We start from the raw sequence: 13849 nt of genomic DNA on the forward strand, positions 1-13849 counted from the left end.
AGAGTGCGTGAGTGCTCTCCAAACACTTAGGTAGGTGTCCCCTGATATAAAGAGTGAAATGCCTAGTGTTTTAAATTGAGAGAAACAAAATAGACTCGTTTCCTAGAATTCTTTGTCTATTTAACATTGCTCATTTTTCATTAAAAAACCCTCTTCTCTGTATAAAAATAGTGCTCTTATTTAACTTGCTGTCATGAAGACAAATTGAGCTAGTCGAGAGGGTAGTAAAACAGACCTTTGTTCAAATGTAGTCAGTAAAAAGTCCAGCTATGTTGGCATTTTGCAAGGTTTGCATTAAAGCAAGAGAAATGATAACCCGCTAAAGAGCAAAGCAGGCAAAACAGATATCCAAGTTCAAGAGAAAGTTGAATCTGGAAGCAAGGTCTGAGCTTTTTCAAGATGACAAGTAAAATTGCACCTGGATTCTGCTGTGAGCACAGTGGATTTGATTCTATTACTTAGCCAGGTGGGACCAAGGTGAATCTCATGAGGTTTTTAGAAAGGATCCAAGATATATTATGGCAAGTGGGAGTAGATAATAAATCAATAGCTTGCTGCTGCTGGGGTTGTAATGGAAGTTGTTGGTCATAACAGAGACTTTGGATTAATTTTCAGTGTAAAAAATGCATCAGAAATAGCTGACTGAAACTTTTAGAAAACTGAGGTGAAAAATGTCTTATTTGAGTAAAGACTGAAGGGCAGAAGTAATATTCACCACAGTGTGAATATTCCATTCCGAATAAGTGATTTTTTGCTTGTAATCTTAGAGTTAATATGTTTTGATATTTCTTTCCTCCCTCACTGACCAGCCACACTCATATGTAGTTGTGTATATGCATTTGTGTATGTGTGTAGAGAAAATATGGATTCATGAATGTGAATTCGAGTAAAACTGGGCTATTGGATATATGAAGGACATGTTGATCAGTCTGGAGGGTTTTTACAGTTATCTACAAGAGTCCTTGGTGAAGCCCATGGAGCTAAGCACAGAGCTATATATGTATATATACCCCAGGCCAAATCCTCATTGAAACGTTCAGAACTCAAAGCCCAAACATCCTTTGTCATTCATAATCACTATTGATAACCAGCTTGCTGCAACTTCGTTAGATACAAGGACTCTTGGGAATTCACCATTATGTACAAGTGCCCTGCCTATTTCACACTCACACTGTAAGCTGCCCTGTAGGTTTTAGACATGATGCCAGATGCATGGATGGGGGACCAGAGGTTGGGAAGTAACGTATCTGTGATTAGGTCCCAGAAAAAAGAGGAGAAAGAGGCAAGAGATTTCTGTGTCATACATAACCTGGTTAAAAAAAAAGAAGAAAGCAATGATTTTCATTTTGATATGGCTCTTTGACTCTGCAGTGTCAACATGAGTGCCTCAAGCTGGGTATACCAAAATGTTCAGCGTTGTTTCTTTTGCTCTTTTTCAGACTTTCCAGTAATTTCTTTGGCCTTTGGGATGAGGCCAAATATTTAACACTATTTTCTTTAATCTTGTTTTATCATTTAATATTCAGCAGATAAATAGTGAACACCTACCATGTGTACTGCTCTAAGTATATCTCTACCATTATATGGATACCATGATGAATACAAGATTTTCTGCCCTCAAGGAGTCTGAATTGAGGTTGGGGATGTAAATAGACAATTTCAATTCGCTTAACCCTGTGAGACTCTGCTGGATGGGGGTCCTTGTTTTTAAAAGAGAAAGGAACTAACATTTACCGAATTTTGATTAGTAGGTTTTACATTCATTATATAATACTTAATCCTCGAAACAATCCAATAGATTTTAGACAGACTCAGGGCTGAGTCTTACTTCACTGCTTTCTAAATGGATCTTGGTCAAACTGCTTAACTTCCCTGAATACCAGTCGCTCCAATCTAATAAATTAGTGAAATTAATAATATCTACTTCACAGGGTGAAAATTAAATGAGATAAAGTAATTTACAATATTGAGTATACTGTCAGGACTCAATGAATGTTTCCTCTCCTACATTCTTTCCATTTTACATTAAAATTAAGGCAATTGTCCATCTTTCACACACGGCCTCTTAGGAATAGAGCTCCCTTAACATATGTGTCATTGGCAACACTGGAAAGAATCCAGTGGAAATAAAAGCTTGTGATGAATGGTCAGGGCTTGCCTTCACCCTATCGGTGCTCCAGGACATACAACTCCTGCTATATTGGGCATGAAATGATTTAACTGTTATGTTCTGTGCTACTCTTAACAGGGGATGCTTAATGGTGTGACATGGGGAGTGTCATCGCTCTGTGGGGACAGGGAGTTCCTTTTCATCTACTTTCTAAAAAGAAAAAAAGTTTAACTTTCTTCCTCTCTTCCCTTTTTGACTGCAGAAGAATGCTGATTTCACCAATGAAGTGGCTAATCATAAGAGCTCAGAAGCAGACATTTCAAAGCGTCTCAGACCTAAAAGGAAAAGAAGGCCTTGGAATGTTCAGAAGAGGCTTCTGACTGGCCTGGAACCAATCCCTTAGGCCCTGAGGGAGGACGATTCTGTATCAGCCATATAAATGTTAGATTTTATTGCATATCTGTATGGTTAGTAAAATTGATTTCAAAAAGTATATTTAAATACTTTTATAAAATAATACATATCTATGGTTAGAAAAATCACACTGTAGATTTAGCTTGCTTAACATTGTTGGTGCGCCTGCCAATATACACTTTTGTTCACTACTTTTAGATCTTTAAGATAACCTTTGTCACTTGAATAATATGCTTATGCTTTTATTTGTTGTTTCAACTGCTATAAATGGCATCTTTTAACACTCTAACTTATAAATGGGAACATTACCTTTGTTATCCTTATTTTTACCTCTTCTTTCCCCTTCTACCTCTTTCATCAGTTCTTTTGCATTTTAATTGTTAGGGTCAAACTGAGATATAAAAGGGGAGAGGAGGAGACCATCAGACAAAGAAGTCAGGAACGAAGTTTTAAAGAAAATATGATTTTTTCAAACAGTGTATTTTCTCTGGCTTTTACTTCTTCGATTGTCTGCCTTGGGGCTTTCAAACTTTGCTGTGTGTGTATAAGAATTAGCTGGAGTATTTCTTCAATATTTAGTTTCCTAATATTCAAGCCCTAGAAATTCTTGTTCTGTATCTTTTGGGTGGACATGGAAATCTTCATATTTAACAAGCACTGCAGACAATTCTGAAGCAGGTGGCCTCTGAGCACACTGCACAGAATATTGAACCTTGTTTCCCTAGGTGATAAATAGTAACTCTTCTTTTGGCCCAAGACAGCAGAAGATGCCATTACAAATGTCGGCCATGTGCATCCTAAATCTATTGGAATGGCCAGCTTATCTAGAGACCATACACAGTCATCCAGCTCTGGAGTTGTTGGAAATAATTGGAACTCAAAGATGGAATCCAGGAAATATATTTGTAATGTTGAATAGCTTCACCCATCATGCACAAGCTTATGCCCTGGGTTAATAGAAAGCACTAAGTTGTCGCACACCCTGAAGGAGATCTTTCAACGAGAACCAGCTGCTTTAGGAAGTGGTTCACCTAGTCTTTGTAGAGGTAACTGGAGCTGCTCCCCAGCAAGACTGCTAACCTGATAGGTTTACTGAACTCTAAAACAGAAATGGAGGATATTTCCCCTTGAACAGAAGAGCTGAGGGAGCTAGCACGTGGCATTCCAGTTACATGCTTCTAGTACGCTAGGAGAGATGCCACTGGAATTTCCCCCTAATTTTGATGTCGGCAGAAACCTTAGATGTCTGTCCATGCCTACTTTTGGATGGATAAGGGGTATACTATAGCGAACCTCACTTTGTTTGCAGCTCACTTCAGGGACAAATTCCAGGACATGACAGACATATCTCTGTTCATCACCACCCAACCAGTGAGGATTCAGTCAGGAAAGCAGAAGCGCTGTGAGTGCTCTGAATTAGGGTGTCTTACACAATTGCAAAGATTTTGGGGTAAGTGAAGATCTAGAAGAGGGTGCTGGAGGGTCAGAGAAAGAACACTAACCAGTATTCCTGAAGTGCTGGCGTGGGTGAGGGAAATAGGAGGAGCCATGTTGGAGGACTCTCATGAGGCCCTGGCTCTCATCCTTCTATGGCAGGGCAGAGCAAAGAGCAGACCAGATGAACCGGGTGCTGGTGGTGGGGGAAAGCATGCATGAGGATGTTTCTTGTGGACCAGACGTGAGTCCCCAAGGAGAGAAAGCTGTTCCGGAGCCACTTTAAATCCTGTTTGAGAGGATACTGCCACAGGGGATAGACTCCTGGATTTACAGGGACAGAAGGACCAAACATGGCTGCTGGAGGAAACTTTATTGCTGCTGTCTCTGTAAGTGGAGTCAGTTGTTCTCAGACTAGACTGAGCCACACGTGCCATCCAAAGAAAGGAGTCAGCAGTAGCCATGCCTCCCAGTGAGAGAGAACTGACTTCCGCAACTGCTGGAAGAAACCAGCACCGGATTATTCTTTTTCTGCCATTTACCTTTCTTATTGCTCCAAACCTGCCTAAATCAGAGTTAGAAACTGAGTTGGGGGGAGAAGCAGTGAGGTAGGGAAATTGAGAAGCCTCCTGAGCTTCTCGAACCTAGGAGAGGCAAGACACTTTAACGTTAACAAATAAAATTCAGGCTTTAGAAAATTGCACTAGGCTGGACATATTTATTACTGTTCTTACGCTTGAAAGTGAATGGAGATCTTTTATTACCTCATAGTGATTAAAGAAGTTATGGACTTTATCAGAGATCTCATGCAGGGATAGGAAAATAACTAGGCTCAGAATGAGTTTAAAGGTCAGTAGGGCAAAGAGTAAAGTTGTTTTCTGATTGAGCCAAATGGTCTTGAATGTTCAGCTTAGTAAAAAAAAAATCAAGTAACACATAGTACGTAGAACCAGCTTTTCTTGACTCTACTTACTTTAAAGATGAGCAGAAAAAAGGACTTTCTGAGTATGTGAAAGATTTCACTAAAGTAAGTAAATGCAGTTGTGTGTAGTTTTAGAAGTATCAGATAGTACAAAATTGAGTCTTGCTGCAGAAACAAAGCTTCTTCATTGGCACTGGGGCTGCTGCCATGCCCTCAGTCACCTGTCTGTAGTTTTCAGAAAGTGCCTCTCATCTCCCGTGAGGCTTGGCTCAGGCAGTAGCTAAGCCTCTGATGAGAGTCTTTTCCTGCTTTGGGGATTTGAAAGTGTCTACTGTTTTACTGTCTTCATCTTTCCCCAGCCTGTAAAATTCATGCAGTTGAGTTGAAATACATGTTTTCTACTCAGGAAAGTAGAAAATGAAATCTCAGGGTGATGTCATCAGTCTAAATTATTTAAATCTCAATTCCTTTTGCCTGAATTTATAAACTTCTTCATGCTGGTGAACCCTTAAATCTAGTTGGAAATGACATGGCTTATTCAAAATAGGATAAAAAAATTCAGACATAAAAATAAGAATAAAAGTAAACTGGAATATGACTTTTAAATAACCCTAATCTCTACCCTACCCTTGGAGGCAATCCTAATTCTTTTGCTAAACCTAACCCTTATCATAATCCTCCAAATTATCTTTAGGAAAAGATCAATTCTTAATTGTGTTACTATAAACATTTTTATTAAGCTGTGTATTTCTGAATACAAAGAAATCCTGAGAATGAAGCATTTGTTTGAGCTAAAGTTGTGTTGCTAGTTCTTATGAGCATTGGTTTCTATTCTTGCACTAAGTATAATCTCTCCAGGAGTGAATTAAAAGCGACCACGTGAGGAACGTCTTATCTTTCCAGCCGGTTCACCTGTGCTCATTGTCCCATGCAGGGTGGCGTCGGTCCTCTCAGGGTTAAAATACTGGTTAAACTTCTTGTGTCATGCAAATCTACCCTTAAAACCAAATAGAGGGTCTTACTAGGCTGTCATCCAAGAATATAAGTCCAAAATGGCCCTATTCCAGCTTTTTAAAAATGCTCCTTTGAAAGAAGCATCTATTAGCAAAGACCATCTCAGGGAAATAATTGACATCGACTCCTCAGCAGGCTTTAAGTTGTGTCCTTGAGTTGGATTCTACTTCTGAAAAGCAATGTGCTTGGTGATCAGCTTTGCCCTCTCCAGACACCCTCCCTGTGTTGTGGCATAATGGGATATTCTCAGTTTTTATGGAGGTCACAACAAGAAAGAGCCATATGAAATTTGCTCCCTCATTTACTCTGACACTGTCTATTACAGTATTTAATGTGCTCTATATAAATCCTCAGATGAGACATTCTTTTAGAATTTGGTTCCAGGTAAGAAAATTTGTCTCCCCTCAGGAACTCACTGCTAAACTTCTTTCTTTCTGATTCAGGTAAATTACTATGATTTACTTGCTTACATTTTATTTTCGTGGTTCTGAAATACTATTGCAATTTATTAACCTTTTTAGCCTGTATTTTATATGTTGTTTCAAATTATTTTTGAAAAGGGGTAGGAGTTAACAAATTAAACAAATTAGTAATCCTCTGTGATTTGCCCTTTTTTGTAGTCTTAGAAAACTGCCTTTTAGGAATGTTCTAATTACCATGCTATTTACAAAGCATAACATCAAAAATATCCTTATTTTAACATGGTGATAACATTGTCTATTTCATGACGCTATTGTAATCACAAGACACGACATATGTAAAATGCTTAAAACAGAAACTGACCTCCCCTCCTAAAAATAGTGGTTGAATATATCTTCAATTCATACTCTCCATATGGTACATAACAATGCACCTTGCCTAGAGTGTGTTTATTTTCTTTATATATTGAAATTTTATTGATATTATGTATAGTTACATCAAGAATTAAGCCTTTATTATACAATAAGTATACACCTTCACAGTAAAAATGAAGTGATTGATTTACTGATTTTTAAATACATATCCCCCTACTCATTCATTTTTTTAGACTGTTTTTGTTCCTTTCAAAGAAGCAATAAACAGTAGCTAGTCTTTGTTTTTCTGACATGACGTTGTCTTCTTTTCATTATCAACTGTCTTTTTCTTAGCTTTTTGAAAGCAATGCTTACTTTGGTCTCTAAGTTTTTTTAGAGATTGGCACCTGAGCTAACATCCATTGTCAATCTTCTTTTTTTCTTTTTCTTCTTCTCCCCAAAGCGTCCCAGTTCATAGTTGTATATTCTAGTCACAAGGTCCTTCTGGTTGTGCTGTGTGGGACACTGCTTCAGCATGGCCTGACAGGGGGTGCCATGTCCGCGCCCAGGATCCGAACTGGAGAAACCCTGGGCCACCAAAGTGCAGTGCGTGAACTTGACCACTCGGCCATGGGGCTGGCCCATCTAAGTTCTTTTATTGCTACATTGCTCCGCTTTTCTCTTAGAAGAATTTCAAAGCGCATAGGAGGCAGCCATCTAAATTGTGCAGTGAAGCACATTTAACCATCATCAGATTACAGCTGAAATAGTTTCTAAGACAGCTATTTTCTGGATAAGGTAATTTAAGTAACAATAGGTTTGTGAAATATTAGAATGAAAACTTCCATAGTTAAATTTGTGTTTTATAAAAATAATAATTGTTATTTTTCAAATCTGTTCATGAAATACATACTTCCTGGAAAAAATTTACCTGTTAGAAAGATAAATTTCATTATTAAGGGAAATTTAAAACCATGTGGGCTTCATGTCTGCCTCATAAAAGTAGCTAGACTGATTTATCAGTGAATTCTTAAGCTTTTTACTTCCATAAGTTAACATTGTTTCAGTGTACTGCTCTTTCATGGATTTTTTTGAGTTCTTAGAAGCTTAATGACCCTATGTATTAACCAGGCAAAACAATATTTTTATAACATCTACTGTGGGTGGACCTGACCACTAGGCTCACATAGTGTCACAGCTATCACCAAATACAATAGTCGGTCATAGCAATGATGAAAAATTGAGAAAACAATGAATAGCGTTTCTTCCTGCCTGCCTTTCAATTTTTCTTGTTATTTTTTTTGGTAACTTTCATATAGACAGAGTAAACAGGATCTTCCAATCTGTATTTCTAGTTTGGCTACTGTTTACTTTTTTGTTTGTTTTTAATTCTCCTGGGATAATACGTGTCTATATTTGTATGATCAACAAAAAAGGAAGCATTTATTTGGGCCAATTATTCATTAAGCTCTATTGATCTCTTATCCCTCTACCATGGCCAAGTTCAAGTTTAAATTCTGGATTCCTAACATAATTAATAATCCAGAAAGAACTTGTTTCTCTGTTGTTTATTTTTTTAACCTAAACTGTAGCAAACTGGTGTAAAATATCGTGCAATTTAGATAAGCCTTAAACGTATTTACAGTGCTGGGACTTGGTTACAAAGGTTCAAGTTGGTAGCAGGGGTGGTCAAGGATTGACCACCCTGAGTTCTCTTTTGGGCAAGTCTTGCCAAAGAAAAAAACTATCTGAATTCAGAGTATAAGTTTGTTCATTAAACCAATATTTATTGGGCTCTAATAAGAGCTAGGCAATTTTTTTTTTATTCTGGGGATAAATAAGTGAATAAATTCTTGTCTCCCTAGATGTGACAAAGAGTTCTAGATTTGGTATCATAATTGAAGCCATCAGTTTCAATATCTATTTGATTTTTCTAACACATAGGTATCAAATTGCCAAGGAATTCCTTTTCTAATGGCTTGGGAAAGAGCTAATTTTTCAATAGGAAATAAAAAATAGGTATTTAATTTATTTTACTGTTTTCAATTAGACTGATAGAAAAATAATGTTTGAAGAATTATTTTTTATTTTTCTAGGTTCTATGATAAATGGTTATTTTTTACATAGCTGATATGTATCTTTATATGTAAAATATATAATTTAAAGAGAAGTTTCACTATGTTCATTTTATTCACTCTACAGAGATAAAACTAAGCAAGGAGAGCTATTTAAAAACGTTATTAGCTTTTCAGCATTATTTAAAGGTTTTGAGAACTGAGGAATAGGGAGTCTTACAATTTCCAATATTTGTAAAAACAAAACAAAACAACAACCAAACAACAAGTGACATTACATTAGTAAGCGAGGTACTTACACACAAGAGGGCTCTGTTTCCCTAGGGAGAAAGTGCCATTACATCCAAAGTAATTTTATTGCCTTGTTTCATGTTTCCATGAATCACACTCCCCCTTCTGCCTTCTTTGTCACGATTTCCCCCCAAAGTGGTAAAGCTCAAGAAAGAAGACTAAACCTTCCATCCCTTAGGATGCTTATTGCCGTGTCTTTGAATGATTAACACGTGAAGCAAAAGAAATACCCTTCATTTTTAACTTAGAGGATTAACAAGGGAAGGAAAGTATTTTCTGAGTGGTGCATAGGAAAATATTGAAGAGATGTGTTGCTGTGGCTGCTCTATGAGCTACTGAAATAGCCTGATAAAGAGCAGAATAGAATAGAAACAAGGAAGGGGAGCCAGGGAATTTCCAGGCAATGATACAGTTTTTAGGTTTACATCAGTAGCTGAGGGATCCCCCATCCAGAGAGTAACCTGAAGCCTAGGGAGCAGACCTGGTCTATCAAAGCGCTGGCTGTGATGTTGAGAGACTGTCAGATGGCCGTGTCATCTTACTTCACTCGTGTTAAAACTTTCATCTCAGTCTCCCTGGGGATTGTTTTTTTCTAAGGGGAATATACTCTGATTTTAAAATGCAATTCATTTTTGATACTAGAATTCAGTTTATCCAAATTTAGGGTCAACTTTGAAAATCTTAAAGATGTGGTATTATTAAGCAAAGCCATGTAAATTGTGTTTGGTTCGACACATGAGTGTTTCTATGAAATGGAATGATGGATGAAAGTTAGCTTTAAAGACTTTTGAGTTGCTATGGGCTCATTGCTCCTGGTGTATTTTGCTCTTTCTTTTTCTCTCCAATTTTTTGATACTTAAAAATTCTCCTTAGTTTAAAGGAATGTTGGTAACCAAAAGAATGTTGATTACCATGGTAACTATCCAGGTTACTAAGATATGGTCCGTGAATCTAAGGAAATGTTCAATATTTTATAGTCAGGAAAAATAGATTTTGTATCTTGACCTTTACGTTAAGCTTTTCTTTTCAGAACTATATTACCTTGCAAAGTACACAGGGAACCAGAGCCAGCTTGTGACCTTTTGTTAACATGTAGTTTTGAGAAATGGGAAAAAGGCATTGCATAGATCAGGAATTTTATTACCAAAAAGAATTAGGAGTCAGTTGCAAGTTTTACCTTTTTTAGAAAGGCAGCCATATAATTTTTGGGACAGATATTCTCTTTTGGAGAATGCTCTGAGTAATTCCTGCAATGCCATCCCAAGGCCTCTATGTAAGGTGAGAAGCAATTAGATTGCAGAAGGTGAAGATGGAAAAGGAGGTGAGGAAATGTTTGGCATGTTGCTGTCAGGAGCATCTGTGAAGGTTGTTCTTATTAGTTAAAGTCAGCTTGCTTCAAATGTAGCAGACTCTAACTGAAAATTCCGCTAGTGGATTAAGCGCTTAGCTGAGTTCTGTTCCATTGTATAAATATAACATTCGTCTTTATCCATTCATCAATAAAATACTACTCAGCCATAAAAAAGATGTTGCACGCCTGAAACCTAGACAATGTTATAAACTAACGTTACCTCAATAAGAAAAGAAAAAGCTTAGCTATGGTCAGTAGGGAAGTGATCTATGTGGGGAGAAGGTGCAATTATGTATCCATGAAACCACACGCCCAGATGGTTTGTATCAACAGCTGATCTTCTGAGTGCTTCAGATCCTTTGCTCCTGCTTGGATTTCCTGCTGGATCAATCGCCATGTCTTTGAACGTTCCCTTCTCAGTGAGGCCTTTCCTAACCACCCTAAATAAAAGAGCAACCCTCTTCTCTCTACACTCTCCTGGGCCTGCGTACACCTTTACGTTCTCTGCTTTTCTCCATAGCAGGCATCGCCACCTGATGCCCTATGTATTTACTTGTTCCTTTGTTTATTTTCTGTTTCTTTCACTGTAACGTATCCTCGTTATGAACAAGAGCTTTGTTTTGTTCACTACTGTTTCCTCAGCACTTCAAACATTGCAAAGAGTAGGTGCTCAATAAGTAGTTGAGTGAATAAATGAATACTAAACTAGCAAAATAATTTCATTTTTAGCAAATACTTATTCAGGAATTATAATGTTTAAAGCATCTTATTAAGTACTTGGAAGACAGAATGCTCCAGGATGGTAAATTTCACGGACTCAGAGAGTGGCCTGGAATTCAGACATGATCAAATTAACAAACTATTTACTATTGGTATAGTTTCTATAGCATGCATGGAAGAAGCAGAAGACTTCCAGGGGATAATGGGATCCCTTTGGCATTGTGAGGCAAACTAACCATTTAAAGAATAACAAAAAAATACTTCCCTTATATAAAGGGATGCTGGTTTTTAAAAAATATTTTTCTCCAGTTTTGTTAAGATATAATTGACATACAGCACTGTGTGAGTTTAAGGTATAGAGCATAATGACTTGACGTATATATGTGTGAAACAATTACCACAGTAAGTTTAGTTAACATCCATCAACTCATATAGATACAAAAAAAAGGAAAAAAATGTTCTTTTCCTTGCAATGAGAACTCTTGGGATCTACTCTCTTGATAACACATACCATACAGCAGTATTAACTGTAGTCAATATGCTGTACATTACATCCCCAGTAATTATTTATCTCATAACTGGAAGTCTGTACCTTTTGTCCACCTTTATCCAATCAATTCCCTACTCCCCAGCCCCTGCCTCTGGTAACTACAAAGCTACTCCTTTTTTCTATGACTTTGGGTTTTTAATATATATATATTTCACATAAAAGTGCGATCGTATAGTATTTGTCTTTCTCTGTCTGACTTATTTCACTTAGCATAATGCCTTGATGGTCCATCCATGTTGTGACATATGGCAGGATTTCCTTCTTTTTTATGGCTGAATAATATTCCAACCGCCACCCCTGATGGTCTGGTAGTTAAGATTCGGCACTCTCACTGCCATGGCCTGGGTTTACTTCCTGATCAGGGAACCACACCACTTTTTGGTTGGTTGTCATACTGTGGCGGGTGTGTGTTGCTGTGATGCTGAAAGCTGTGCCACAGGCATTTCAAATACTAGCAGCGCCAACAATGGTGGACAGGTTTCAGCAGAGTTTCCAGACTAAGACAGACTAGGAAGAAGGATCTGGACAGCCACTTCGAAAAAATTTGGCCATGAAAATCCTATGAGTAGCAATGGAACATTGTCTTGTGTAACACTGGAAGGTGAGCTGATGGTGCAAAAAGACCAGACAGGGTTCTGCTCTGCTGTCCACAGGGTCACTAGGAGTCAGAATTGACTCAAGAGCATTAACAAAAAAAATTTACTCCATTTATATATGTACTACAACATCTTTATCCATTCATCCAACAGTGGACACATATATTGTTTCCATGTCTTTCCTAATATAAATAATCCTGCAATGAACTTGTGGGTATGGATATCTCTTTGATATAGTGTCATCATTTTCTTTGGATATACTCTCAGAAGTGGAGTTGCCAGATCATATAGTAGTTCTGTTTTTAACTTTTTGAGGAAATGCCATACTGTTTCCCATAATGTCTGTACCAATTTACAGTACCATTAACAGTGCACAAGGGTTCCCTTTTCTCCACATCCCCACCAGCATTTGGTATCTCTTGTTTTTGATGATAGCCATTCTAACAGATGTTAGGTGATATTTCACTGGGGTTTTAATTTGCATATCCCTAATGATTAGTGATATTTAGTACCTTTTCATGTACTTGGCCATTTGTATATCTTCTTTGGAAAGATATCTATTCAGGTCCTTTGCCTATTTTTTAATTGGATTATTTGTGTTTTTTGCTCTTGAATTGTATGAGTTCTTTATATATTTTGGATTTTAACTCCTTATCAGATACATGGTTTACAAATATTTTTTCTCATTCCTTGGGTTGTCTTTTAATCTTGTTGATTGTTTCTTTTCTTGGAAAACCTTCTTAGTTTGATGTAGTCCCACTTTATTTTCAATTTTGTTGCTTTTGCTTTAGGTGTCATATTAAAAAAATCATTACCAACACCCATGTCAAGGAGCTTTTGTCCTATATTTTCTCCTTAGGGCTTTATGGTTTCTGGTTTTACGTTTAAGTCTTTAATACATTTTGAGCTAATTTTTGTGAGTAGTGTAAGACAGGGATCTAGTTTCAGTCTTTTACATGTGAATATCCCATTTTCCCAGCTCCATTTATTGAGGAGACTGTCTATTCTCCATTGAGTATTCTTGGCTCCTTTGTCAAATGTTAGTTTGACTGCATATGCATGTGTTTATTTCTGTGGGTTTATTTCTCTTTATTCTGTTCCATTTGTCTATGTGTCTGTCTGCCAGTACCATACAATTTTCTTATTATAGCTTTATAATATACTTCGAAATCAGGAAATATGATGACTCCTGCTTTGTTCTTCTTTCTCAGGATTGCTTTGGCTGTTCAGAGTCTTCTGTGGTTCCACATAAATTTTAGGAGTTTTTCTTCTACTTATGTAAAAAATAACATTGGAATCTTGACAGGGATTGCATTGAATTAATAGATGGCTTTGAGTAGGTAGTATGGACATTTAAACAAGATTAATTCCTTCAATCCGTGAACATGGGATACCTTTCCACTTATTTGTGTCTTCTTTGATTTATTTCATCAATGCCTTGTAGTTTTCAGTGTAGAGATCTTTCATCTCCTTGGTTTAATTTATCCTAAATATTTTATTGTTTTTGGTGCTGTTTAAGTGGGAGCATTTCCTTGATTTCTTTTTCAGATAATCTGTTGTTAGTGTATAGAAACACTACTGATTTTTGTATGTTAATTT

The sequence above is a fragment of the Equus asinus genome, chromosome 3, assembly GCF_041296235.1.
Source record: "Equus asinus isolate D_3611 breed Donkey chromosome 3, EquAss-T2T_v2, whole genome shotgun sequence".
NCBI classification, from domain to species: Eukaryota; Metazoa; Chordata; class Mammalia; order Perissodactyla; family Equidae; genus Equus; species Equus asinus.